Source organism: Suricata suricatta, chromosome 11 (assembly GCF_006229205.1).
Source record: "Suricata suricatta isolate VVHF042 chromosome 11, meerkat_22Aug2017_6uvM2_HiC, whole genome shotgun sequence".
Lineage (NCBI taxonomy): Eukaryota > Metazoa > Chordata > Mammalia > Carnivora > Herpestidae > Suricata > Suricata suricatta.
In genome coordinates, this window is record NC_043710.1 from 105198728 (window position 1) to 105205707 (window position 6980).

A 6980-nucleotide genomic window follows, 5' to 3' on the forward strand; every position below is an offset into this window, starting at 1 on the left:
GGTCCTCTGTCAGGTTTCTCCTGTTAGACCTATGAGTGACAACATATGGTATCCGTCCTTCTCTACCTGACTTATTTCACTTAGCATGGCAACCTCGAGGTCCATCCACTTTGCTACAAATGGCCATATTTCATTCTTTCTCATTGCCATGCAGTACTCCATTGTATATATACCACATCTTCTTGATCCATTCATCAGTTGATGGACATTTAGGCTCTTCCCATGATTGGGAATTGTTGACATTGCTGCTGTGAACATTGGGGTACATGTGCTCCTATACATCAGCATTTCTGTCTCTCTTGGGTAAATCCCCAGCAATGCTATTGCTGGGTCATAAGGGAGTTCTATGGATAGTTTTTTGAGGAACCTCCACACTGTTTTCCAGAGCGGCTGCACCAGTTTACATTCCCACCAACAGTATAGGAGTGTTCCCAACTCTCCACACCCTCGCCAGCATGTATAGTCTCTTGATTTGTTCATTTTAGCCACTCTGGTGTGAGGTGGTATCTCAGTGTGGCTTTGATTTGTATTTCCCTTATGATGAGTGACAGGGAGCATCGTTTCATGTGTCTGTTGGCCATCTGGATGTCCTCTTTGGAGAAGTGTCTATTCAGGTCTTCTGCCCATTTCTTCACTGGGTTATTCATTTTCACGTGTGGAATTTAGTGAGTTCCTTATAGATTTTGGATACTAGCCCTTTATCTGATATGCCATTTGCCACTATCTTTTCCCATTCTGTTGGTTGCCTGTTAGTTTTTTTGATTGTTTCCTTTGCCTTGCAGAAGCTTTGTATCTTGGTGAGGTCCCAGTAGTTCATTTTTGTTCTTGATTCTCTTGCCTCTGTGGATGTGCCAAGGAAGAAATTGCTGCGGTTGAGGTCAAGGAGGTTTTTTCCTGCTTTCTCCTCCAGGGTTGTGATGGTTTCCTGTCTCACATTCAGATCCTTTATCCATTTTGAGTTTATTTTTGTGAATGGTGCCAGAAAGTGGTCTAATTTCATTTTTCTACATGTTGCTGTCCAGCTCCATGGGAGACTCTTGAATACTGAGAACAAACTGAAGGCTGAAGGGGGAGGGGGGAAGGGGAAGGGGATGATGGTCATGGAGGAGGGCACTTGTGGGGAAGACACTGGGTGTTATATGGAAACCAACTTGGTAATAAACTATTAGTAAAAAAATAAAAATAAAACAGATGCTTGGAAGTAAAAAAAATAATAATAATCAGTGTTCGTAGAGTAAGGTATTTGGTCCAACACTGGGTATACCACAGCAGTGAGTAGATGGTATATTTCAGATATCAGTAAAAACTCTAATTCCTAGGAAGTCCAAGGTAATTGGGTTCTTCTGTGTGCTTAATGGAGATTAGGGTTTAGGAAGAGGACGCCACACCAGGGCAGGGGAAAGCTGGTAGCCATGAACAGGGATAAAGATTCAGGCAAACATTCTGAGTCCCTTGAATTTCCTTACAATGCCCTGGTTGGAACACTGATTGCTACCTTGCCACTGCAGAGGAGCAGCAGCAGCATTTTTCAGTACCTAACTGAAGTAGTGTAGTAGCATCAGGCTCCACTAGAGAAGCTCGAGATACAGAGGAGAAGCCTACACATGTAAATGAATGAGTGAGTCCTAGACTTTTAACTCCTCCCCTAATGCTACCCATGAGGATGCTACTGTCATTTTATTTGGGAAAGTACTTTACTGTGTGCGACTTCTCCATGCAAACAGCACATTTACTATTCCCGGCCCCTTGCCTTAACTACTATAGCAACTCCCAACTTTCCTTCACAGATTTCCAAATACCATTTTTGGTTGAGAAGTTGTGGTTTAGAGGATTAGATCCCAAGAGGATGGGAGCTCTTGGGAAAAGCTGCGCGTGGGTAGAGGTACAGGAAAGTCACTTGAGATTATTGTCATATTATGCATGTGCGTGACAGACTGGAATTGGTGAAGGAAAGATCAAAATAGGCTCTTAGCCCTCAAGAACCCTTCTAAGGATCGCTGCAAACCCGCCACATCAAGGGGACAAGCTACAGCTTAGACTTTGGTCTATTCTCCTAGGGAGATATTACTGTTGACAGCAAAAAATAATCTGGGAAATGTGACATCACAGGAATAATAATGAAACATCTGAAGATACATCCATTATGTGAGAAAGGGAAAAAGTAATGGGCCAGATAGAAAAAGAATTAGGGTTAACATGGCATTAGGAAGGGAGGAAGTGGAGGGACTGATTAACTGAAAACAGAAATAAGCAGTCATAAAAAAAGAACCGGTTAAAGATTCTCCATCTGAAATAAATAATACCTGAAAATCACAGCCTGGTGCAAGAGCAGAATGTATACAAAAGTCCAATTAGGAAACCGAAAGATCAAGTTGAGGGACTTTGCCAGAAATCATCAAATAGTAAAGAGTTGAAAGAATATGAAAGACAAGTTAAAAGATATGAAACAAAGAAAGAAACATCCCAATATCTGTAAGAATCCCAGAAAAGCAGAGCAAAAACCAAGTAAACAGAGATGCTACATTACTTTCAAGTACATATGAAAATCGAAAATAGACCACATACTGGGTCACAAGCTTTTATTACTTAAATGTTACTCACAATGGAATCACAAAATTTTGATAGTGAGTAAAAAAGAAATTATTTTATCGAATGGTGTAGCATACCATCAACTTACACTGGTGGAAATCTGTAACTGTAAATATATATATTAAGTAGCACTAAGAATTAAGACTAAATGAGCTAGATGTCAATGTCAAGAATAGAATAGAAATAGCACAGTAAATCTGAAGAATTAAGGAAATCATAAAGAAGCAATAATCAACAGCTAATAAAAAGCTAATACTTAGAACAAATGTTAAAAGTGAACAACTTTCCAATAAATTTGACCAATAGAAAGGGAGAATATACAGATAATTTGTAGAATTTAAAAAGGTATTACTACAGCTGATACAAAAACTTTTGAAATTATGACTATCAGTATATTTGCAAAGCTCAACACAAGAACTATTTTCAAACTATATGACAGTAAAGTTTATGGGAGAAGATCTAAACTCAAAAAAGATAATTATTTTGTGTACAGTGCCTTCCTTCAAAACACTACGGCATGGGGCAGGGGGGAGAGTAACTTAAACAGTAGAGAATCCTGACAAACAGGACTTCAGCCAGATGATCAAGGTCAACATCAATAGTGACAAACCATATGCACCCTTGATATATGGTGATAACAATGAAACTTCATCACTGGAGTCTTCTCCCAAACCCATAACTTCCATCTAACCATGAGAAAAATACCAGATAAATCCCAACTGATGAACATTTTATGTAAAATACCTGATCAGTATTCCTCAAAACTCAGTCATCAAAATAAAGTAAAATCTGACAAACTATTAAAGCCAAAAGGAGTTTAAAAAGGCATATCTGCTAAATGTAACATGGAATCTTGGACACGTAAAAAAGACATTAGATAAAAATTAAAGAAATCTGAATAAGCACAGTTTTCATTAATGATGGCATATTAATACTGGCTAATTATAATATACCACAGCATATGTGTTATAGTAGGAATATGTACCACATATGTTTATATAAATGTTTGATGATAATGTGCTACTAATAGAAAAGTACAAAGTATTTGGGAAATTTGTACTATCTCCCCCATTTTTCTGTCAATCTAAATGGTTTTTTAAATTAAGCTTATTAAAATTTTAAAAATGTAATTATTAAAGAACATGAATTTATAATTAAAAAACCCCTCCCCAACCTGTACCATAAGTCACAAGTTTTACCTGATTTTTACCCTATTTTACCAGTTATATAAACTATTCAGAAATAGAACAAACACTGAAAATTCCTCAAACCAATTTGTGAGGGAAGTAAAGAAAGAAACAATTATTTTGCCAAGGGACAAAGCTGGATAGTCTTGAATAGGTTACTACCCAAGTGAATTCTGTTAATAGATAGGAGAAGAAAACCGCCATGCCTGAGTTTTGTCCCAGGAAGACAATAATGGACATCCAATGTGGTTCACCAGGCAGGACCCACTCAGAACCCCAGGGTTCAGATGCATATGTTTTAAGCTGAAGACCTTTGAGAACCAGCAGATGCAGGTGGAAGCCTTCTTGGAGCATCCCTTTTCTGACTAAGAGCAGCAATTTCTGGGAAACGAGGTAGCCACCATTGCCCCTCTGGGGGGTTTCATGGCCATGAAAAAGACCAGCACATCTGCCTACACCAACATTATCACCAACTTCCTTACATCCTATTTGTTCTCCTAACAAAAGACAAATTGTTTTTTCTAAAGAAACCTCTTTGTTCTTCCCAGTCTTCTATCCCTCCTGCCTACTCTCTAATAGATTAGATGGATAAGCCTCTAACTTCAAACATTTGATAAGACTGCTACTTTTTCGTTGGCTCCCATATGCATATATAAACCTTTTCTTCATGTTCTTCTGTCTTTTGTGAGTGCAATTCACAGGACTCTAGTTACTAAATATGAGACAATAGAGGAACAGTTTTTCCCCTCTGACAATCACATTAACATTTAGATGAAAGGAATGTGATCATTTCAATTGATGCTTAAAAGGCATCAATAAAATGCAGCACTCATTTATAATTTAAGAAATAAAACAATGTAAAAAACAACCTCAGAAAGCTAGAAGTTGAAACCTGACTGGTATAATAAAGACTATTTATTAAAGCCCTACATCCAATACATTACACTTACCTATACATTTTAGAAGGATTTATTCCAGTTAGCAATAAATTAAAATTGTTTGTCACCACAATTTTTACTCAACATTTCCCTGGAGTTGTAGCAATAGTAGAAGACCTAAAAAGGAAAAAAAAAAAAAAAAAAAAAAAGGAATGACAGAAGAGACAGGAAATGAGAAAATTGCCTGTTTCATTAAAACACAGAAGTCCACATAGACAATCCACAAATTATTAGAAGTAACCAAAAAGGTTGATTAAATTATTTGATCCAAATTTTAAGTGAGATGAATATTGTCTCCCCAAAATTCACATCCACCTGGAAACTTACATGGTGACCTTATTTACAAATAGGGTCTTCGCAGCTATAATTCTTAAAGGATCTCAAGATGAGATCCTTCTTAATTTAGGGGAGGCCCCAAATTCAATGAATGAGGTCTTCCAAAAAAGAAAAGAGAAGAGAAGGCGATCCTGTAATGACTGAAGTAGAGATTGGAGTTATGTTACCACAAGCCAAGGAATGCCTGGGGTCACTAAAAGCTGAGGGAGGTGAGGAGGAGTCTTCCCTAAAATCTTCAGAGGGAGCATGGCCCTTCTCACACCTAGATTTCATGCTCCTTGCTTCCAAAACTATGAGAGAATAACTTTAGGATGTTTTAGCCACACAGTTTGTGGTGCTTTGTTATGGCAGTCCTAGGAAAATAATTCACATATAAAATCACTTGTATTCCTAAACAGTAATAATGACCAGCTGAAATTATATCAGTAACAGTTCTATTTTCACTAACATATAAAATTAACACAATATATAAAAGATTCCTATGGACATTATAAAATGTTAAAGAATATGAAAGAAGGCATGAATACATGGAATAGTAAGTCATGTTAATTAATAGGGGCAATTTAAACAGAGGTGTTTACCAGTACTTTCTAACCCCTTACTGCACATGGAAAGTTTATTATTTATAGCATATGTTGCACTTTTATTTTTATTTATTGTTTTTAAAACTTGGAGTGGGCCTCCAGAGCAACCTCTCCAAACCCCATTTTCCATGCTAATTCACAAAGTGTGTCAGTTCACTGGGGAACTGCCCCATGTATGGAATGCTTCACAAATTTAAGCAAAATGTTTGCGCAGGGGCCATGCTAATCTTCTCTGTACCATTCTCAGTTTTAGTCCGTGTGCTGCCAAAGTAAGTACTATGGTTGCATCTTTAAATTCTTTTTAAAGTTTATTTATTTAAAGAGAGAGATAGACAGGGGTTGTGGGGGGGATAGGGGGAGGGGGAGAGAGAGAGAGAGGTAGAAAATCCCAGGCAGGCTCCACACTATCAGTACTGAACCCAATGCAGGGCTCCAACTCACAAATAGAGATCATGACATGAGCTGAAATCAAGAGTCGGATGCATAACCGACTGAGCCACCCAGGTGCCCCTACAGCTGAACCTTTAAAGTACAACTTTATTTCTGTGCTGCAGGGCAAAGGAACTGCTCCTGGTCCCTCAGTACTACCCCTCTGCATTGCGTCTTACAGAATCAGGGAGTGCGGTTCCATTGTCATGTCTCCACCTCTCCTGATGCTGTGTGGTCCCTCTACCCTTTGTGGTGCAGAAGCTGTTCACTAAGTCCCAGTTCTTCTTCAGGAAGACCTAAATGTAAGTGTAGAATAAGTGGGTTCATGGAGAAGGTAATTTCAGGGTCTGCCTACATTGCCATCTTGGACAGTCTCTATTAAAATTTTTAATTTCAGTTCCTTCTGTCCTATCATGGAGAAATGGGGATAAAATGCTTGTGGGGGACAGAAAATCTGCTTCCAATCAGGAACTTTGTCATAGGAAACAAAATTATACTAAACATTACCTAACAATAGCCCTGAGAGGCTAAGATGAAGAACATTGTTCTAACATTGATAAACAGTACTTTGCTTTTAAAATTTCTCATGGGGGAGGAGCCAAGATAGTGAAGAGGAAGGGAGCTCTGTAAACTCCATCAGCCCCATCTATCAAACTGAGAAGGACATTACTCTCATCTGCAAGAGTGGAAAGAGAAAATACAGACTCCAGAAAGAATACAACCTCAAAGATGCCTAAGTGAGTGAGTGCGAACTGGGGAGATTGGAAAACGGGCCAGCCCGAGAAGGGCAGGGGAGGTGGGAGCCCCAGCCCAACATGGGGAAAGCGTCAGAGCCCCTGAGAGACAAAGTAAGAGAAAGAAAAACTGAACACGCTCCGAGTACTGTCTCTAGAGAAGAGATAAAGAACTTAATCCTG

General features: G+C 38.6%; 1 non-coding gene across 1 annotated transcript; it reads right to left on the reverse strand.

Moving 5' to 3' along the window:
- Positions 1 to 5803: 5803 nt before the first annotated feature.
- Positions 5804 to 5911, reverse strand: LOC115272856. Its single transcript, XR_003900506.1, has one exon. It is a non-coding gene; the product is annotated as a U6 spliceosomal RNA (small nuclear RNA).
- Positions 5912 to 6980: the final 1069 nt, after the last annotated feature.